Genomic DNA, 18,733 nt, shown 5'->3' on the forward strand with positions numbered 1-18,733 from the left:
TAATTTTCTGTACATCATGACTGCATTAACGGCGTTGCTGTTGCTAGGGAACGTGCTTAACTGTCGTCCGTTATCCACACGGAGTGCACTCCTCAGCGTCAAAATGTTTACTTCCAATTATGACGACGTAACAAGTTTGATATTTCTCCTCCCCTGTTACAAGCAAAATGCGATGCACACAGCAATGGACAGTCAATTTTGAACTGTGCGCCATGCCGGTCTGTAGGCGCAGATATGATCGCAAGCAGAGAACAGCACTGAGTCCAGATTCAGCACAAAATACGAGAAGAGACGGAATAAATCTCACTGTTCTCAAGCAAGTTCTGTGTGGTCTAGTGGTTAGGATACCTGGCTTTCACCCAGGAGGCCCGGGTTCGATTGCCGGTACCGGAATGGAACTGTTTGCGCAAACAACGCTCTATGTTTTGGCCTTCGAACTGTCGTTGGTTGCCCTTCTTCCTTAGCTTCAACCGAACGTAATCGGGGAAAGCAGGCACGTGATGCAGTTACTGTCAGCACCGGAATAAAGGGAGAAGAGGCACTGGTCCGCTGTGGGCTGCTACCAGCGTCAGTGAGAAGTCGGTGGAGCCGCCAGTAGCGCCAGAAGCCTTCACACACGTTCCAGTTAATCACGTTGCTTGAAGCAGCTCCAGCCACAACAAGCCCAAGCCCGAATAGCTCAGTCGGTAGAGCATTAGGCTTTTAACCTAAGGGTCCAGGGTTCAAGTCCCTGTCCGGGCGAAGATTTTAACGCTTCCGTAATGGCTCGTGTCATAGCGATAGTAGCCCTGCCGTAATCAGTGCACGGTTTTCGTTTCCTGTCAACATTCTGCGCAGACGCAATCGGTTGGGTTTTTCACGTTTCGAGGGGTGCTTCTCCTACAAGCAGTCGTGGCCGAGTGGTTAAGGCGTCTGACTAGAAATCAGATTCTCTCTGGGAGCGTAGGTTCGAGTCCTACCGACTGCGTTGGTTTTTTTCTTTTTTTGTTTTGGAAGAAGGAGCAGAAAATATCCCGTTTTGGTACCTCGCCACACCTCACCTCTCACAGCCGTTTATAGTGCCTGTCCTTTACATAAGGGCGATTTCCAAGCGTCAGCTTTCGCGTCAGCCGAGAAAAGTCGGGACAAGTCGGGACATACTACAGGATGGTCTGGGTGGTGCAACGACGAAACAAAACCTTAATTTAAAAATCGAAAAAATGGGAAAAATAGGATGAAAAAGCAAAAAGAAGAATATAAAAAAGTCTTACGGAGTGCGCCCCACAGGATGGTCTGGGTGGTGCAACGACGAAAAAAAAACGTTAATTTAACAGCAGGAGCCCACATAATGATAGGGAAATATTAGCGCCACTTGCGGTGGCCGGGAATCGAACCCGAATCAACTGCTTGGAAGGAAACTATGCTCATAATTACAACACCACTGCAGTGCCGCTGCTCGCAACGCCGCGCTGTGTCGGCTTCCCGCCCGCCGGCAGCGGCCCACGGCTATAGGAGCTGCAGGCGCATTACGAGGTAGGAGGGTGCATCCACACGCATTCGGGCAGCGCCTCCAAGCACGCTACGTCTTTGGGCAAGACTCGTCGCCGCTGACGCAAGGTTACTCACACGATAATGATGAGCGGTCTTTTTAAGGCAGTGTAGTGGAGGACTCCGCGAGTGTAGCCCTTTTTTCGACGTCGCTGGGTGGCAATCCCACTTTCCCTGCCAACAGCTGCTCGTATTGCATGGATAGCTTGTCGAGCATCTGTGGCTCTGTGGTTTGTGTCTCGGTAGCGCAGTAGGTAGTGCCTAAGTCTCATAATGTTAAGGTATGCCGGCACGATAACTCAGCGTGTTCGGTCAGAGGGTTATCTGCTCCCTCTAATGAAGGACTGAGTCAACGATGAACTTGAACGGGCGTCATCGGACGTCCGCCCCCAAACAACTGCAACGAACAAAATGAGAACAACAAAAAAAAAGTGGTAGAATGCTCGGCCACCACGAGGGCGGCCCGGGTTCGATTCCCGGTGGATGCATTATTTTGCTCTTCTGGCTACAATGCTGCCACGCGGATTGCTCGCTTGAGATGCGTCAGCCTCAGGACCTTATAGCTGTATAGCTGCGGCTGCAGTTTAATCTAGAGAGTCGGGACAGTACGTGTAGCAAGACAACAGATTGTTCAGAAAGCGCAAACTGTCTGTCTCTAATATGTGAGGCTTAGCTAGTTTCCTGGGAAGTCGTCTCCCGCGTGCATCGGTAGCGCAGTAGGTAGCGCGTAAGTCTCATAATCTTAAGGTCGTGAGTTCGATCCTCACCTGGGGCATTTAATTTTCTGTACATCATGACTGCATTAACGGCGTTGCTGTTGCTAGGGAACGTACTTAACTGTCGTCCGTTATCCACACGGAGTGCACTCCTCAGCGTCAAAATGTTTACTTCCAATTATGACGACGTAACAAGTTTGATATTTCTCCTCCCCTGTTACAAGCAAAATGCGATGCACACAGCAATGGACAGTCAATTTTGAACTGTGCGCCATGCCGGTCTGTAGGCGCAGATATGATCGCAAGCAGAGAACAGCACTGAGTCCAGATTCAGCACAAAATACGAGAAGAGACGGAATAAATCTCACTGTTCTCAAGCAAGTTCTGTGTGGTCTAGTGGTTAGGATACCTGGCTTTCACCCAGGAGGGCCGGGTTCGATTGCCGGTACCGGAACGGAACTGTCTGCGCAAACAACGCTCTATGTTTTGGCCTTCGAACTGTCGTTGGTTGCCCTTCTTCCTTAGCTTCAACCGAACGTAATCGGGGAAAGCAGGCACGTGATGCAGTTACTGTCAGCACCGGAATAAAGGGAGAAGAGGCACTGGTCCGCTGTGGGCTGCTACCAGCTTCAGTGAGAAGTCGGTGGAGTCGCCAGTAGCGCCAGAAGCCTTCACACACGTTCCAGTTAATCACGTTGCTTGAAGCAGCTCCAGCCACAACAAGCCCAAGCCCGAATAGCTCAGTCGGTAGAGCATTAGGCTTTTAACCTAAGGGTCCAGGGTTCAAGTCCCTGTCCGGGCGAAGATTTTAACGCTTCCGTAATGGCTCGTGTCATAGCGATAGTAGCCCTGCCGTAATCAGTGCACGGTTTTCGTTTCCTGTCAACATTCTGCGCAGACGCAATCGGTTAGGTTTTTCACGTTTCGAGGGGTGCTTCTCCTACAAGCAGTCGTGGCCGAGTGGTTAAGGCGTCTGACTAGAAATCAGATTCTCTCTGGGAGCGTAGGTTCGAGTCCTACCGACTGCGTTGGTTTTTTTCTTTTTTTGTATTGGAAGAAGGAGCAGAAAATATCCCGTTTTGGTACCTCGCCACACCTCACCTCTCACAGCCGTTTATAGTGCCTGTCCTTTACATAAGGGCGATTTCCAAGCGTCAGCTTTCGCGTCAGCCGAGAAAAGTCGGGACAAGTCGGGACATACTACAGGATGGTCTGGGTGGTGCAACGACGAAACAAAACCTTAATTTAAAAATCGAAAAAATGGGAAAAATAGGATGAACAAGCAAAAAGAAGAATATAAAAAAGTCTTACGGAGTGCGTCGGTTTTTTTCTTTTTTTGTTTTGGCAGAAGGAGCAGAAAATATCGCGTTTTGGTACCCGCCACACCTCACCTCTCACAGCCGTCTATAGTGCCTGTCCTTTACATAAGGGCGATTTCCAAGCGTCAGCTTTCGCGTCAGCCGAGCAAAGTCGGGACAAGTCGGGACATACCACAGGATGGTCTGGGTGGTGCAACGACGAAAAAAAAAACGTTAATTTAACAGCAGGAGCCCACATAATGATAGGGAAATATTAGCGCCACTTGCGGTGGCCGGGAATCGAACCCGAATCAACTGCTTGGAAGGAAACTATGCTCATAATTACAACACCACTGCAGTGCCGCTGCTCGCAACGCCGCGCTGTGTCGGCTTCCCGCCCGCCGGCAGCGGTCCACGGCTATAGGAGCTCCAGGCGCATTACGAGGTAGGAGGGTGCATCCACACGCATTCGGGCAGCGCCTCCAAGCACGCTACGTCTTTGGGCAAGACTCGTCGCCGCTGACGCAAGGTTACTCACACGATAATGATGAGCGGTCTTTTTAAGGCAGTGTAGTGGAGGACTCCGCGAGTTTAGCCCTTTTTTCGACGTCGCTGGGTGGCAATCCCACTTTCCCTGCCAACAGCTGCTCGTATTGCATGGATAGCTTGTCGAGCATCTGTGGCTCTGTGGTTTGTGTCTCGGTAGCGCAGTAGGTAGTGCCTAAGTCTCATAATGTTAAGGTATGCCGGCACGATAACTCAGCGTGTTCGGTCAGAGGGTTATCTGCTCCCTCTAATGAAGGACTGAGTCAACGATGAACTTGAACGGGCGTCATCGGACGTCCGCCCCCAAACAACTGCAACGAACAAAATGAGAACAACAAAAAAAAAGTGGTAGAATGCTCGGCCACCACGAGGGCGGCCCGGGTTCGATTCCCGGTGGATGCATTATTTTGCTCTTCTGGCTACAATGCTGCCACGCGGATTGCTCGCTTGAGATGCGTCAGCCTCAGGACCTTATAGCTGTATAGCTGCGGCTGCAGTTTAATCTAGAGAGTCGAGACAGTACGTGTAGCAAGACAACAGATTGTTCAGAAAGCGCAAACTGTCTGTCTCTAATATGTGAGGCTTAGCTAGTTTCCTGGGAAGTCGTCTCCCGCGTGCATCGGTAGCGCAGTAGGTAGCGCGTAAGTCTCATAATCTTAAGGTCGTGAGTTCGATCCTCACCTGGGGCATTTAATTTTCTGTACATCATGACTGCATTAACGGCGTTGCTGTTGCTAGGGAACGTGCTTAACTGTCGTCCGTTATCCACACGGAGTGCACTCCTCAGCGTCAAAATGTTTACTTCCAATTATGACGACGTAACAAGTTTGATATTTCTCCTTCCCTGTTACAAGCAAAATGCGATGCACACAGCAATGGACAGTCAATTTTGAACTGTGCGCCATGCCGGTCTGTAGGCGCAGATATGATCGCAAGCAGAGAACAGCACTGAGTCCAGATTCAGCACAAAATACGAGAAGAGACGGAATAAATCTCACTGTTCTCAAGCAAGTTCTGTGTGGTCTAGTGGTTAGGATACCTGGCTTTCACCCAGGAGGCCCGGGTTCGATTGCCGGTACCGGAACGGAACTGTTTGCGCAAACAACGCTCTATGTTTTGGCCTTCGAACTGTCGTTGGTTGCCCTTCTTCCTTAGCTTCAACCGAACGTAATCGGGGAAAGCAGGCACGTGATGCAGTTACTGTCAGCACCGGAATAAAGGGAGAAGAGGCACTGGTCCGCTGTGGGCTGCTACCAGCGTCAGTGAGAAGTCGGTGGAGTCGCCAGTAGCGCCAGAAGCCTTCACACACGTTCCAGTTAATCACGTTGCTTGAAGCAGCTCCAGCCACAACAAGCCCAAGCCCGAAGAGCTCAGTCGGTAGAGCATTAGGCTTTTAACCTAAGGGTCCAGGGTTCAAGTCCCTGTCCGGGCGAAGATTTTAACGCTTCCGTAATGGCTCGTGTCATAGCGATAGTAGCCCTGCCGTAATCAGTGCACGGTTTTCGTTTCCTGTCAACATTCTGCGCAGACGCAATCCGTTCGGTTTTTCACGTTTCGAGGGGTGTTTCTCCTACAAGCAGTCGTGGCCTAGTGGTTAAGGCGTCTGACTAGAAATCAGATTCCCTCTGGGAGCGTAGGTTCGAGTCCTACCGACTGCGTTGGTTTTTTTCTTTTTTTGTTTTGGAAGAAGGAGCAGAAAATATCCCGTTTTGGTACCTCGCCACACCTCACCTCTCACAGCCGTTTATAGTGCCTGTCCTTTACATAAGCGCGATTTCCAAGCGTCAGCTTTCGCGTCAGCCGAGAAAAGTCGGGACAAGTCGGGACATACTACAGGATGGTCTGGGTGGTGCAACGACGAAACAAAACCTTAATTTAAAAATCGAAAAAATGGGAAAAATAGGATGAAAAAGCAAAAAGAAGAATATAAAAAAGTCTTACGGAGTGCGCCCCACAGGATGGTCTGGGTGGTGCAACGACGAAAAAAAAACGTTAATTTAACAGCAGGAGCCCACATAATGATAGGGAAATATTAGCGCCACTTGCGGTGGCCGGGAATCGAACCCGAATCAACTGCTTGGAAGGAAACTATGCTCATAATTACAACACCGCTGCAGTGCCGCTGCTCGCAACGCCGCGCTGTGTCGGCTTCCCGCCCGCCGGCAGCGGCCCACGGCTATAGGAGCTGCAGGCGCATTACGAGGTAGGAGGGTGCATCCACACGCATTCGGGCAGCGCCTCCAAGCACGCTACGTCTTTGGGCAAGACTCGTCGCCGCTGACGCAAGGTTACTCACACGATAATGATGAGCGGTCTTTTTAAGGCAGTGTAGTGGAGGACTCCGCGAGTTTAGCCCTTTTTTCGACGTCGCTGGGTGGCAATCCCACTTTCCCTGCCAACAGCTGCTCGTATTGCATGGATAGCTTGTCGAGCATCTGTGGCTCTGTGGTTTGTGTCTCGGTAGCGCAGTAGGTAGTGCCTAAGTCTCATAATGTTAAGGTATGCCGGCACGATAACTCAGCGTGTTCGGTCAGAGGGTTATCTGCTCCCTCTAATGAAGGACTGAGTCAACGATGAACTTGAACGGGCGTCATCGGACGTCCGCCCCCAAACAACTGCAACGAACAAAATGAGAACAACAAAAAAAAAGTGGTAGAATGCTCGGCCACCACGAGGGCGGCCCGGGTTCGATTCCCGGTGGATGCATTATTTTGCTCTTCTGGCTACAATGCTGCCACGCGGATTGCTCGCTTGAGATGCGTCAGCCTCAGGACCTTATAGCTGTATAGCTGCGGCTGCAGTTTAATCTAGAGAGTCGGGACAGTACGTGTAGCAAGACAACAGATTGTTCAGAAAGCGCAAACTGTCTGTCTCTAATATGTGAGGCTTAGCTAGTTTCCTGGGAAGTCGTCTCCCGCGTGCATCGGTAGCGCAGTAGGTAGCGCGTAAGTCTCATAATCTTAAGGTCGTGAGTTCGATCCTCACCTGGGGCATTTAATTTTCTGTACATCATGACTGCATTAACGGCGTTGCTGTTGCTAGGGAACGTACTTAACTGTCGTCCGTTATCCACACGGAGTGCACTCCTCAGCGTCAAAATGTTTACTTCCAATTATGACGACGTAACAAGTTTGATATTTCTCCTCCCCTGTTACAAGCAAAATGCGATGCACACAGCAATGGACAGTCAATTTTGAACTGTGCGCCATGCCGGTCTGTAGGCGCAGATATGATCGCAAGCAGAGAACAGCACTGAGTCCAGATTCAGCACAAAATACGAGAAGAGACGGAATAAATCTCACTGTTCTCAAGCAAGTTCTGTGTGGTCTAGTGGTTAGGATACCTGGCTTTCACCCAGGAGGCCCGGGTTCGATTGCCGGTACCGGAACGGAACTGTTTGCGCAAACAACGCTCTATGTTTTGGCCTTCGAACTGTCGTTGGTTGCCCTTCTTCCTTAGCTTCAACCGAACGTAATCGGGGAAAGCAGGCACGTGATGCAGTTACTGTCAGCACCGGAATAAAGGGAGAAGAGGCACTGGTCCGCTGTGGGCTGCTACCAGCGTCAGTGAGAAGTCGGTGGAGTCGCCAGTAGCGCCAGAAGCCTTCACACACGTTCCAGTTAATCACGTTGCTTGAAGCAGCTCCAGCCACAACAAGCCCAAGCCCGAATAGCTCAGTCGGTAGAGCATTAGGCTTTTAACCTAAGGGTCCAGGGTTCAAGTCCCTGTCCGGGCGAAGATATTAACGCTTCCGTAATGGCTCGTGTCATAGCGATAGTAGCCCTGCCGTAATCAGTGCACGGTTTTCGTTTCCTGTCAACATTCTGCGCAGACGCAATCGGTTGGGTTTTTCACGTTTCGAGGGGTGCTTCTCCTACAAGCAGTCGTGGCCGAGTGGTTAAGGCGTCTGACTAGAAATCAGATTCTCTCTGGGAGCGTAGGTTCGAGTCCTACCGACTGCGTTGGTTTTTTTCTTTTTTTGTTTTGGAAGAAGGAGCAGAAAATATCCCGTTTTTGGTACCTCGCCACACCTCACCTCTCACAGCCGTTTATAGTGCCTGTCCTTTACATAAGGGCGATTTCCAAGCGTCAGCTTTCGCGTCAGCCGAGAAAAGTCGGGACAAGTCGGGACATACTACAGGATGGTCTGGGTGGTGCAACGACGAAACAAAACCTTAATTTAAAAATCGAAAAAATGGGAAAAATAGGATGAAAAAGCAAAAAGAAGAATATAAAAAAGTCTTACGGAGTGCGCCCCACAGGATGGTCTGGGTGGTGCAACGACGAAAAAAAAACGTTAATTTAACAGCAGGAGCCCACATAATGATAGGGAAATATTAGCGCCACTTGCGGTGGCCGGGAATCGAACCCGAATCAACTGCTTGGAAGGAAACTATGCTCATAATTACAACACCACTGCAGTGCCGCTGCTCGCAACGCCGCGCTGTGTCGGCTTCCCGCCCGCCGGCAGCGGCCCACGGCTATAGGAGCTGCAGGCGCATTACGAGGTAGGAGGGTGCATCCACACGCATTCGGGCAGCGCCTCCAAGCACGCTACGTCTTTGGGCAAGACTCGTCGCCGCTGACGCAAGGTTACTCACACGATAATGATGAGCGGTCTTTTTAAGGCAGTGTAGTGGAGGACTCCGCGAGTTTAGCCCTTTTTTCGACGTCGCTGGGTGGCAATCCCACTTTCCCTGCCAACAGCTGCTCGTATTGCATGGATAGCTTGTCGAGCATCTGTGGCTCTGTGGTTTGTGTCTCGGTAGCGCAGTAGGTAGTGCCTAAGTCTCATAATGTTAAGGTATGCCGGCACGATAACTCAGCGTGTTCGGTCAGAGGGTTATCTGCTCCCTCTAATGAAGGACTGAGTCAACGATGAACTTGAACGGGCGTCATCGGACGTCCGCCCCCAAACAACTGCAACGAACAAAATGAGAACAACAAAAAAAAAGTGGTAGAATGCTCGGCCACCACGAGGGCGGCCCGGGTTCGATTCCCGGTGGATGCATTATTTTGCTCTTCTGGCTACAATGCTGCCACGCGGATTGCTCGCTTTAGATGCGTCAGCCTCAGGACCTTATAGCTGTATAGCTGCGGCCGCAGTTTAATCTAGAGAGTCGGGACAGTACGTGTAGCAAGACAACAGATTGTTCAGAAAGCGCAAACTGTCTGTCTCTAATATGTGAGGCTTAGCTAGTTTCCTGGGAAGTCGTCTCCCGCGTCCATCGGTAGCGCAGTAGGTAGCGCGTAAGTCTCATAATCTTAAGGTCGTGAGTTCGATCCTCACCTGGGGCATTTAATTTTCTGTACATCATGACTGCATTAACGGCGTTGCTGTTGCTAGGGAACGTACTTAACTGTCGTCCGTTATCCACACGGAGTGCACTCCTCAGCGTCAAAATGTTTACTTCCAATTATGACGACGTAACAAGTTTGATATTTCTCCTCCCCTGTTACAAGCAAAATGCGATGCACACAGCAATGGACAGTCAATTTTGAACTGTGCGCCATGCCGGTCTGTAGGCGCAGATATGATCGCAAGCAGAGAACAGCACTGAGTCCAGATTCAGCACAAAATACGAGAAGAGACGGAATAAATCTCACTGTTCTCAAGCAAGTTCTGTGTGGTCTAGTGGTTAGGATACCTGGCTTTCACCCAGGAGGCCCGGGTTCGATTGCCGGTACCGGAACGGAACTGTTTGCGCAAACAACGCTCTATGTTTTGGCCTTCGAACTGTCGTTGGTTGCCCTTCTTCCTTAGCTTCAACCGAACGTAATCGGGGAAAGCAGGCACGTGATGCAGTTACTGTCAGCACCGGAATAAAGGGAGAAGAGGCACTGGTCCGCTGTGGGCTGCTACCAGCGTCAGTGAGAAGTCGGTGGAGTCGCCAGTAGCGCCAGAAGCCTTCACACACGTTCCAGTTAATCACGTTGCTTGAAGCAGCTCCAGCCACAACAAGCCCAAGCCCGAATAGCTCAGTCGGTAGAGCATTAGGCTTTTAACCTAAGGGTCCAGGGTTCAAGTCCCTGTCCGGGCGAAGATTTTAACGCTTCCGTAATGGCTCGTGTCATAGCGATAGTAGCCCTGCCGTAATCAGTGCACGGTTTTCGTTTCCTGTCAACATTCTGCGCAGACGCAATCGGTTGGGTTTTTCACGTTTCGAGGGGTGCTTCTCCTACAAGCAGTCGTGGCCGAGTGGTTAAGGCGTCTGACTAGAAATCAGATTCTCTCTGGGAGCGTAGGTTCGAGTCCTACCGACTGCGTTGGTTTTTTTCTTTTTTTGTTTTGGAAGAAGGAGCAGAAAATATCCCGTTTTGGTACCTCGCCACACCTCACCTCTCACAGCCGTTTATAGTGCCTGTCCTTTACATAAGGGCGATTTCCAAGCGTCAGCTTTCGCGTCAGCCGAGAAAAGTCGGGACAAGTCGGGACATACTACAGGATGGTCTGGGTGGTGCAACGACGAAACAAAACCTTAATTTAAAAATCGAAAAAATGGGAAAAATAGGATGAACAAGCAAAAAGAAGAATATAAAAAAGTCTTACGGAGTGCGTCGGTTTTTTTCTTTTTTTGTTTTGGCAGAAGGAGCAGAAAATATCGCGTTTTGGTACCCGCCACACCTCACCTCTCACAGCCGTCTATAGTGCCTGTCCTTTACATAAGGGCGATTTCCAAGCGTCAGCTTTCGCGTCAGCCGAGCAAAGTCGGGACAAGTCGGGACATACCACAGGATGGTCTGGGTGGTGCAACGACGAAAAAAAAAACGTTAATTTAACAGCAGGAGCCCACATAATGATAGGGAAATATTAGCGCCACTTGCGGTGGCCGGGAATCGAACCCGAATCAACTGCTTGGAAGGAAACTATGCTCATAATTACAATACCACTGCAGTGCCGCTGCTCGCAACGCCGCGCTGTGTCGGCTTCCCGCCCGCCGGCAGCGGTCCACGGCTATAGGAGCTGCAGGCGCATTACGAGGTAGGAGGGTGCATCCACACGCATTCGGGCAGCGCCTCCAAGCACGCTACGTCTTTTTGGCAAGACTCGTCGCCGCTGACGCAAGGTTACTCACACGATAATGATGAGCGGTCTTTTTAAGGCAGTGTAGTGGAGGACTCCGCGAGTTTAGCCCTTTTTTCGACGTCGCTGGGTGGCAATTCCACTTTCCCTGCCAACAGCTGCTCGTATTGCATGGATAGCTTGTCGAGCATCTGTGGCTCTGTGGTTTGTGTCTCGGTAGCGCAGTAGGTAGTGCCTAAGTCTCATAATGTTAAGGTATGCCGGCACGATAACTCAGCGTGTTCGGTCAGAGGGTTATCTGCTCCCTCTAATGAAGGACTGAGTCAACGATGAACTTGAACGGGCGTCATCGGACGTCCGCCCCCAAACAACTGCAACGAACAAAATGAGAACAACAAAAAAAAAGTGGTAGAATGCTCGGCCACCACGAGGGCGGCCCGGGTTCGATTCCCGGTGGATGCATTATTTTGCTCTTCTGGCTACAATGCTGCCACGCGGATTGCTCGCTTGAGATGCGTCAGCCTCAGGACCTTATAGCTGTATAGCTGCGGCTGCAGTTTAATCTAGAGAGTCGGGACAGTACGTGTAGCAAGACAACAGATTGTTCAGAAAGCGCAAACTGTCTGTCTCTAATATGTGAGGCTTAGCTAGTTTCCTGGGAAGTCGTCTCCCGCGTGCATCGGTAGCGCAGTAGGTAGCGCGTAAGTCTCATAATCTTAAGGTCGTGAGTTCGATCCTCACCTGGGGCATTTAATTTTCTGTACATCATGACTGCATTAACGGCGTTGCTGTTGCTAGGGAACGTACTTAACTGTCGTCCGTTATCCACACGGAGTGCACTCCTCAGCGTCAAAATGTTTACTTCCAATTATGACGACGTAACAAGTTTGATATTTCTCCTCCCCTGTTACAAGCAAAATGCGATGCACACAGCAATGGACAGTCAATTTTGAACTGTGCGCCATGCCGGTCTGTAGGCGCAGATATGATCGCAAGCAGAGAACAGCACTGAGTCCAGATTCAGCACAAAATACGAGAAGAGACGGAATAAATCTCACTGTTCTCAAGCAAGTTCTGTGTGGTCTAGTGGTTAGGATACCTGGCTTTCACCCAGGAGGCCCGGGTTCGATTGCCGGTACCGGAACGGAACTGTTTGCGCAAACAACGCTCTATGTTTTGGCCTTCGAACTGTCGTTGGTTGCCCTTCTTCCTTAGCTTCAACCGAACGTAATCGGGGAAAGCAGGCACGTGATGCAGTTACTGTCAGCACCGGAATAAAGGGAGAAGAGGCACTGGTCCGCTGTGGGCTGCTACCAGCGTCAGTGAGAAGTCGGTGGAGTCGCCAGTAGCGCCAGAAGCCTTCACACACGTTCCAGTTAATCACGTTGCTTGAAGCAGCTCCAGCCACAACAAGCCCAAGCCCGAAGAGCTCAGTCGGTAGAGCATTAGGCTTTTAACCTAAGGGTCCAGGGTTCAAGTCCCTGTCCGGGCGAAGATTTTAACGCTTCCGTAATGGCTCGTGTCATAGCGATAGTAGCCCTGCCGTAATCAGTGCACGGTTTTCGTTTCCTGTCAACATTCTGCGCAGACGCAATCGGTTGGGTTTTTCACGTTTCGAGGGGTGTTTCTCCTACAAGCAGTCGTGGCCGAGTGGTTAAGGCGTCTGACTAGAAATCAGATTCCCTCTGGGAGCGTAGGTTCGAGTCCTACCGACTGCGTTGGTCTTTTTTCTTTTTTTGTTTTGGAAGAAGGAGCAGAAAATATCCCGTTTTGGTACCTCGCCACACCTCACCTCTCACAGCCGTTTATAGTGCCTGTCCTTTACATAAGGGCGATTTCCAAGCGTCAGCTTTCGCGTCAGCCGAGAAAAGTCGGGACAAGTCGGGACATACTACAGGATGGTCTGGGTGGTGCAACGACGAAACAAAACCTTAATTTAAAAATCGAAAAAATGGGAAAAATAGGATGAACAAGCAAAAAGAAGAATATAAAAAAGTCTTACGGAGTGCGTCGGTTTTTTTCTTTTTTTGTTTTGGCAGAAGGAGCAGAAAATATCGCGTTTTGGTACCCGCCACACCTCACCTCTCACAGCCGTCTATAGTGCCTGTCCTTTACATAAGGGCGATTTCCAAGCGTCAGCTTTCGCATCAGCCGAGCAAAGTCGGGACAAGTCGGGACATACCACAGGATGGTCTGGGTGGTGCAACGACGAAAAAAAAACGTTAATTTAACAGCAGGAGCCCACATAATGATAGGGAAATATTAGCGCCACTTGCGGTGGCCGGGAATCGAACCCGAATCAACTGCTTGGAAGGAAACTATGCTCATAATTACAACACCACTGCAGTGCCGCTGCTCGCAACGCCGCGCTGTGTCGGCTTCCCGCCCGCCGGCAGCGGCCCACGGCTATAGGAGCTGCAGGCGCATTACGAGGTAGGAGGGTGCATCCACACGCATTCGGGCAGCGCCTCCAAGCACGCTACGTCTTTGGGCAAGACTCGTCGCCGCTGACGCAAGGTTACTCACACGATAATGATGAGCGGTCGTTTTAAGGCAGTGTAGTGGAGGACTCCGCGAGTTTAGCCCTTTTTTCGACGTCGCTGGGTGGCAATCCCACTTTCCCTGCCAACAGCTGCTCGTATTGCATGGATAGCTTGTCGAGCATCTGTGGCTCTGTGGTTTGTGTCTCGGTAGCGCAGTAGGTAGTGCCTAAGTCTCATAATGTTAAGGTATGCCGGCACGATAACTCAGCGTGTTCGGTCAGAGGGTTATCTGCTCCCTCTAATGAAGGACTGAGTCAACGATGAACTTGAACGGGCGTCATCGGACGTCCGCCCCCAAACAACTGCAACGAACAAAATGAGAACAACAAAAAAAAAAAGTGGTAGAATGCTCGGCCACCACGAGGGCGGCCCGGGTTCGATTCCCGGTGGATGCATTATTTTGCTCTTCTATCTACAATGCTGCCACGCGGATTGCTCGCTTGAGATGCGTCAGCCTCAGGACCTTATAGCTGTATAGCTGCGGCTGCAGTTTAATCTAGAGAGTCGGGACAGTACGTGTAGCAAGACAACAGATTGTTCAGAAAGCGCAAACTGTCTGTCTCTAATATGTGAGGCTTAGCTAGTTCCCTGGGAAGTCGTCTCCCGCGTGCATCGGTAGCGCAGTAGGTAGCGCGTAAGTCTCATAATCTTAAGGTCGTGAGTTCGATCCTCACCTGGGGCATTTAATTTTCTGTACATCATGACTGCATTAACGGCGTTGCTGTTGCTAGGGAACGTACTTAACTGTCGTCCGTTATCCACACGGAGTGCACTCCTCAGCGTCAAAATGTTTACTTCCAATTATGACGACGTAACAAGTTTGATATTTCTCCTCCCCTGTTACAAGCAAAATGCGATGCACACAGCAATGGACAGTCAATTTTGAACTGTGCGCCATGCCGGTCTGTAGGCGCAGATATGATCGCAAGCAGAGAACAGCACTGAGTCCAGATTCAGCACAAAATACGAGAAGAGACGGAATAAATCTCACTGTTCTCAAGCAAGTTCTGTGTGGTCTAGTGGTTAGGATACCTGGCTTTCACCCAGGAGGCCCGGGTTCGATTGCCGGTACCGGAACGGAACTGTTTGCGCAAACAACGCTCTATGTTTTGGCCTTCGAACTGTCGTTGGTTGCCCTTCTTCCTTAGCTTCAACCGAACGTAATCGGGGAAAGCAGGCACGTGATGCAGTTACTGTCAGCACCGGAATAAAGGGAGAAGAGGCACTGGTCCGCTGTGGGCTGCTACCAGCGTCAGTGAGAAGTCGGTGGAGTCGCCAGTAGCGCCAGAAGCCTTCACACACGTTCCAGTTAATCACGTTGCTTGAAGCAGCTCCAGCCACAACAAGCCCAAGCCAGAAGAGCTCAGTCGGTAGAGCATTAGGCTTTTAACCTAAGGGTCCAGGGTTCAAGTCCCTGTCCGGGCGAAGATTTTAACGCTTCCGTAATGGCTCGTGTCATAGCGATAGTAGCCCTGCCGTAATCAGTGCACGGTTTTCGTTTCCTGTCAACATTCTGCGCAGACGCAATCGGTTGGGTTTTTCACGTTTCGAGGGGTGTTTCTCCTACAAGCAGTCGTGGCCGAGTGGTTAAGGCGTCTGACTAGAAATCAGATTCCCTCTGGGAGTGTAGGTTCGAGTCCTACCGACTGCGTTGGTTTTTTTCTTTTTTTGTTTTGGAAGAAGGAGCAGAAAATATCGCGTTTTGGTACCCGCCACACCTCACCTCTCACAGCCGTCTATAGTGCCTGTCCTTTACATAAGGGCGATTTCCAAGCGTCAGCTTTCGCGTCAGCCGAGAAAAGTCGGGACAAGTCGGGACATACCACAGGATGGTCTGGGTGGTGCAACGACGAAAAAAAAACGTTAATTTAACAGCAGGAACTCACATAAAGATAGGGAAATATTAGCGCCACTTGCGGTGGCCGGGAATCGAACCCGAATCAACTGCTTGGATGGAAACTATGCTCATAATTACAACACCACTGCAGTGCCGCTGCTCGCAACGCCGCGCTGTGTCGGCTTCCCGCCCGCCGGCAGCGGCCCACGGCTATAGGAGCTGCAGGCGCATTACGAGGTAGGAGGGTGCATCCACACGCATTCGGGCAGCGCCTCCAAGCACGCTACGTCTTTGGGCAAGACTCGTCGCCGCTGACGCAAGGTTACTCACACGATAATGATGAGCGGTCTTTTTAAGGCAGTGTAGTGGAGGACTCCGCGAGTTTAGCCCTTTTTTCGACGTCGCTGGGTGGCAATCCCACTTTCCCTGCCAACAGCTGCTCGTATTGCATGGATAGCTTGTCGAGCATCTGTGGCTCTGTGGTTTGTGTCTCGGTAGCGCAGTAGGTAGTGCCTAAGTCTCATAATGTTAAGGTATGCCGGCACGATAACTCAGCGTGTTCGGTCAGAGGGTTATCTGCTCCCTCTAATGAAGGACTGAGTCAACGATGAACTTGAACGGGCGTCATCGGACGTCCGCCCCCAAACAACTGCAACGAACAAAATGAGAACAACAAAAAAAAAAGTGGTAGAATGCTCGGCCACCACGAGGGCGGCCCGTGTTCGATTCCCGGTGGATGCATTATTTTGCTCTTCTATCTACAATGCTGCCACGCGGATTGCTCGCTTGAGATGCGTCAGCCTCAGGACCTTATAGCTGTATAGCTGCGGCTGCAGTTTAATCTAGAGAGTCGGGACAGTACGTGTAGCAAGACAACAGATTGTTCAGAAAGCGCAAACTGTCTGTCTCTAATATGTGAGGCTTAGCTAGTTTCCTGGGAAGTCGTCTCCCGCGTGCATCGGTAGCGCAGTAGGTAGCGCGTAAGTCTCATAATCTTAAGGTCGTGAGTTCGATCCTCACCTGGGGCATTTAATTTTCTGTACATCATGACTGCATTAACGGCGTTGCTGTTGCTAGGGAACGTACTTAACTGTCGTCCGTTATCCACACGGAGTGCACTCCTCAGCGTCAAAATGTTTACTTCCAATTATGACGACGTAACAAGTTTGATATTTCTCCTCCCCTGTTACAAGCAAAATGCGATGCACACAGCAATGGACAGTCAATTTTGAACTGTGCGCCATGCCGGTCTGTAGGCGCAGATATGATCGCAAGCAGAGAACAGCACTGAGTCCAGATTCAGCACAAAATACGAGAAGAGACGGAATAAATCTCACTGTTCTCAAGCAAGTTCTGTGTGGTCTAGTGGTTAGGATACCTGGCTTTCACCCAGGCGGCCCGGCTTCGATTGCCGGTACCGGAACGGAACTGTTTGCGCAAACAACGCTCTATGTTTTGGCCTTCGAACTGTCGTTGGTTGCCCTTCTTCCTTAGCTTCAACCGAACGTAATCGGGGAAAGCAGGCACGTGATGCAGTTACTGTCAGCACCGGAATAAAGGGAGAAGAGGCACTGGTCCGCTGTGGGCTGCTACCAGCGTCAGTGAGAAGTCGGTGGAGTCGCCAGTAGCGCCAGAAGCCTTCACACACGTTCCAGTTAATCACGTTGCTTGAAGCAGCTCCAGCCACAACAAGCCCAAGCCAGAAGAGCTCAGTCGGTAGAGCATTAGGCTTTTAACCTAAGGGTCCAGGGTTCAAGTCCCTGTCCGGGCGAAGATTTTAACGCTTCCGTAATGGCTCGTGTCATAGCGATAGTAGCCCTGCCGTAATCAGTGCACGGTTTTCGTTTCCTGTCAACATTCTGCGCAGACGCAATCGGTTGGGTTTTTCACGTTTCGAGGGGTGCTTCTCCTACAAGCAGTCGTGGCCGAGTGGTTAAGGCGTCTGACTAGAAATCAGATTCCCTCTGGGAGCGTAGGTTCGAGTCCTACCGACTGCGTTGGTTTTTTTCTTTTTTTGTTTTGGAAGAAGGAGCAGAAAATATCGCGTTTTGGTACCCGCCACACCTCACCTCTCACAGCCGTCTATAGTGCCTGTCCTTTACATAAGGGCGATTTCCAAGCGTCAGCTTTCGCGTCAGCCGAGCAAAGTCGGGACAAGTCGGGACATACCACAGGATGGTCTGGGTGGTGCAACGACGAAAAAAAAAACGTTAATTTAACAGCAGGAGCCCACATAAAGATAGGGAAATATTAGCGCCACTTGCGGTGGCCGGGAATCGAACCCGAATCAACTGCTTGGAAGGAAACTATGCTCATAATTACAACACCACCGCAGTGCCGCTGCTCGCAACGCCGCGCTGTGTCGGCTTCCCGCCCGCCGGCAGCGGCCCACGGCTATAGGAGCTGCAGGCGCATTACGAGGTAGGAGGGTGCATCCACACGCATTCGGGCAGCGCCTCCAAGCACGCTACGTCTTTGGGCAAGACTCGTCGCCGCTGACGCAAGGTTACTCACACGATAATGATGAGCGGTCTTTTTAAGGCAGTGTAGTGGAGGACTCCGCGAGTTTAGCCCTTTTTTCGACGTCGCTGGGTGGCAATCCCACTTTCCCTGCCAACAGCTGCTCGTATTGCATGGATAGCTTGTCGAGCATCTGTGGCTCTGTGGTTTGTGTCTCGGTAGCGCAGTAGGTAGTGCCTAAGTCTCATAATGTTAAGGTATGCCGGCACGATAACTCAGCGTGTTCGGTCAGAGGGTTATCTGCTCCCTCTAATGAAGGACTGAGTCAACGATGAACTTGAACGGGCGTCATCGGACGTCCGCCCCCAAACAACTGCAACGAACAAAATGAGAACAACAAAAAAAAAGTGGTAGAATGCTCGGCCACCACGAGGGCGGCCCGGGTTCGATGCCCGGTGGATGCATTATTTTGCTCTTCTATCTACAATGCTGCCACGCGGATTGCTCGCTTGAGATGCGTCAGCCTCAGGACCTTATAGCTGTATAGCTGCGGCTGCAGTTTAATCTAGAGAGTCGGGACAGTACGTGTAGCAAGACAACAGATTGTTCAGAAAGCGCAAACTGTCTGTCTCTAATATGTGAGGCTTAGCTAGTTTCCTGGGAAGTCGTCTCCCGCGTGCATCGGTAGCGCAGTAGGTAGCGCGTAAGTCTCATAATCTTAAGGTCGTGAGTTCGATCCTCACCTGGGGCATTTAATTTTCTGTACATCATGACTGCATTAA

The 18,733-nt window shown here is 50.8% G+C and overlaps 30 non-coding genes across 30 annotated transcripts; all 30 read left to right on the forward strand.

Annotated features, from left to right (window-relative positions):
- Positions 1-321: 321 nt before the first annotated feature.
- On the forward strand, positions 322-394 carry Trnae-uuc (transfer RNA glutamic acid (anticodon UUC)). The gene has a single exon. It is a non-coding gene; the product is annotated as a tRNA-Glu (tRNA).
- Positions 395-668: 274 nt separating this feature from the next.
- Positions 669-741, forward strand: Trnak-uuu (transfer RNA lysine (anticodon UUU)). The gene has a single exon. It is a non-coding gene; the product is annotated as a tRNA-Lys (tRNA).
- Positions 742-885: 144 nt separating this feature from the next.
- On the forward strand, positions 886-967 carry Trnas-aga (transfer RNA serine (anticodon AGA)). The gene has a single exon. It is a non-coding gene; the product is annotated as a tRNA-Ser (tRNA).
- A 1,262-nt stretch (positions 968-2,229) lies between these two features.
- On the forward strand, positions 2,230-2,302 carry Trnam-cau (transfer RNA methionine (anticodon CAU)). Its single transcript has one exon. It is a non-coding gene; the product is annotated as a tRNA-Met (tRNA).
- Positions 2,303-2,972: 670 nt separating this feature from the next.
- Trnak-uuu (transfer RNA lysine (anticodon UUU)) lies at positions 2,973-3,045 on the forward strand. Its single transcript has one exon. It is a non-coding gene; the product is annotated as a tRNA-Lys (tRNA).
- Positions 3,046-3,189: 144 nt separating this feature from the next.
- Positions 3,190-3,271, forward strand: Trnas-aga (transfer RNA serine (anticodon AGA)). Its single transcript has one exon. It is a non-coding gene; the product is annotated as a tRNA-Ser (tRNA).
- A 1,432-nt stretch (positions 3,272-4,703) lies between these two features.
- Trnam-cau (transfer RNA methionine (anticodon CAU)) lies at positions 4,704-4,776 on the forward strand. Its single transcript has one exon. It is a non-coding gene; the product is annotated as a tRNA-Met (tRNA).
- Positions 4,777-5,099: 323 nt separating this feature from the next.
- Positions 5,100-5,171, forward strand: Trnae-uuc (transfer RNA glutamic acid (anticodon UUC)). Its single transcript has one exon. It is a non-coding gene; the product is annotated as a tRNA-Glu (tRNA).
- A 275-nt stretch (positions 5,172-5,446) lies between these two features.
- Trnak-uuu (transfer RNA lysine (anticodon UUU)) lies at positions 5,447-5,519 on the forward strand. Its single transcript has one exon. It is a non-coding gene; the product is annotated as a tRNA-Lys (tRNA).
- A 144-nt stretch (positions 5,520-5,663) lies between these two features.
- Trnas-aga (transfer RNA serine (anticodon AGA)) lies at positions 5,664-5,745 on the forward strand. The gene has a single exon. It is a non-coding gene; the product is annotated as a tRNA-Ser (tRNA).
- A 1,262-nt stretch (positions 5,746-7,007) lies between these two features.
- Positions 7,008-7,080, forward strand: Trnam-cau (transfer RNA methionine (anticodon CAU)). The gene has a single exon. It is a non-coding gene; the product is annotated as a tRNA-Met (tRNA).
- Positions 7,081-7,403: 323 nt separating this feature from the next.
- Positions 7,404-7,475, forward strand: Trnae-uuc (transfer RNA glutamic acid (anticodon UUC)). The gene has a single exon. It is a non-coding gene; the product is annotated as a tRNA-Glu (tRNA).
- Positions 7,476-7,750: 275 nt separating this feature from the next.
- On the forward strand, positions 7,751-7,823 carry Trnak-uuu (transfer RNA lysine (anticodon UUU)). Its single transcript has one exon. It is a non-coding gene; the product is annotated as a tRNA-Lys (tRNA).
- Positions 7,824-7,967: 144 nt separating this feature from the next.
- Positions 7,968-8,049, forward strand: Trnas-aga (transfer RNA serine (anticodon AGA)). The gene has a single exon. It is a non-coding gene; the product is annotated as a tRNA-Ser (tRNA).
- Positions 8,050-9,310: 1,261 nt separating this feature from the next.
- Positions 9,311-9,385, forward strand: Trnam-cau (transfer RNA methionine (anticodon CAU)). Its single transcript has one exon. It is a non-coding gene; the product is annotated as a tRNA-Met (tRNA).
- A 323-nt stretch (positions 9,386-9,708) lies between these two features.
- On the forward strand, positions 9,709-9,780 carry Trnae-uuc (transfer RNA glutamic acid (anticodon UUC)). The gene has a single exon. It is a non-coding gene; the product is annotated as a tRNA-Glu (tRNA).
- Positions 9,781-10,055: 275 nt separating this feature from the next.
- On the forward strand, positions 10,056-10,128 carry Trnak-uuu (transfer RNA lysine (anticodon UUU)). The gene has a single exon. It is a non-coding gene; the product is annotated as a tRNA-Lys (tRNA).
- Positions 10,129-10,272: 144 nt separating this feature from the next.
- Trnas-aga (transfer RNA serine (anticodon AGA)) lies at positions 10,273-10,354 on the forward strand. Its single transcript has one exon. It is a non-coding gene; the product is annotated as a tRNA-Ser (tRNA).
- A 1,433-nt stretch (positions 10,355-11,787) lies between these two features.
- Trnam-cau (transfer RNA methionine (anticodon CAU)) lies at positions 11,788-11,860 on the forward strand. The gene has a single exon. It is a non-coding gene; the product is annotated as a tRNA-Met (tRNA).
- A 323-nt stretch (positions 11,861-12,183) lies between these two features.
- Positions 12,184-12,255, forward strand: Trnae-uuc (transfer RNA glutamic acid (anticodon UUC)). The gene has a single exon. It is a non-coding gene; the product is annotated as a tRNA-Glu (tRNA).
- A 275-nt stretch (positions 12,256-12,530) lies between these two features.
- Trnak-uuu (transfer RNA lysine (anticodon UUU)) lies at positions 12,531-12,603 on the forward strand. Its single transcript has one exon. It is a non-coding gene; the product is annotated as a tRNA-Lys (tRNA).
- Positions 12,604-12,747: 144 nt separating this feature from the next.
- On the forward strand, positions 12,748-12,829 carry Trnas-aga (transfer RNA serine (anticodon AGA)). Its single transcript has one exon. It is a non-coding gene; the product is annotated as a tRNA-Ser (tRNA).
- Positions 12,830-14,263: 1,434 nt separating this feature from the next.
- On the forward strand, positions 14,264-14,336 carry Trnam-cau (transfer RNA methionine (anticodon CAU)). Its single transcript has one exon. It is a non-coding gene; the product is annotated as a tRNA-Met (tRNA).
- A 323-nt stretch (positions 14,337-14,659) lies between these two features.
- Positions 14,660-14,731, forward strand: Trnae-uuc (transfer RNA glutamic acid (anticodon UUC)). The gene has a single exon. It is a non-coding gene; the product is annotated as a tRNA-Glu (tRNA).
- A 269-nt stretch (positions 14,732-15,000) lies between these two features.
- Trnak-uuu (transfer RNA lysine (anticodon UUU)) lies at positions 15,001-15,079 on the forward strand. The gene has a single exon. It is a non-coding gene; the product is annotated as a tRNA-Lys (tRNA).
- A 144-nt stretch (positions 15,080-15,223) lies between these two features.
- Trnas-aga (transfer RNA serine (anticodon AGA)) lies at positions 15,224-15,305 on the forward strand. Its single transcript has one exon. It is a non-coding gene; the product is annotated as a tRNA-Ser (tRNA).
- A 1,141-nt stretch (positions 15,306-16,446) lies between these two features.
- Trnam-cau (transfer RNA methionine (anticodon CAU)) lies at positions 16,447-16,519 on the forward strand. The gene has a single exon. It is a non-coding gene; the product is annotated as a tRNA-Met (tRNA).
- A 664-nt stretch (positions 16,520-17,183) lies between these two features.
- Trnak-uuu (transfer RNA lysine (anticodon UUU)) lies at positions 17,184-17,262 on the forward strand. The gene has a single exon. It is a non-coding gene; the product is annotated as a tRNA-Lys (tRNA).
- Positions 17,263-17,406: 144 nt separating this feature from the next.
- On the forward strand, positions 17,407-17,488 carry Trnas-aga (transfer RNA serine (anticodon AGA)). Its single transcript has one exon. It is a non-coding gene; the product is annotated as a tRNA-Ser (tRNA).
- Positions 17,489-18,629: 1,141 nt separating this feature from the next.
- Trnam-cau (transfer RNA methionine (anticodon CAU)) lies at positions 18,630-18,702 on the forward strand. Its single transcript has one exon. It is a non-coding gene; the product is annotated as a tRNA-Met (tRNA).
- The last annotated feature ends 31 nt before the right edge of the window (positions 18,703-18,733 follow it).

Source organism: Schistocerca gregaria, unplaced genomic scaffold (assembly GCF_023897955.1).
Source record: "Schistocerca gregaria isolate iqSchGreg1 unplaced genomic scaffold, iqSchGreg1.2 ptg000359l, whole genome shotgun sequence".
NCBI lineage: Eukaryota > Metazoa > Arthropoda > Insecta > Orthoptera > Acrididae > Schistocerca > Schistocerca gregaria.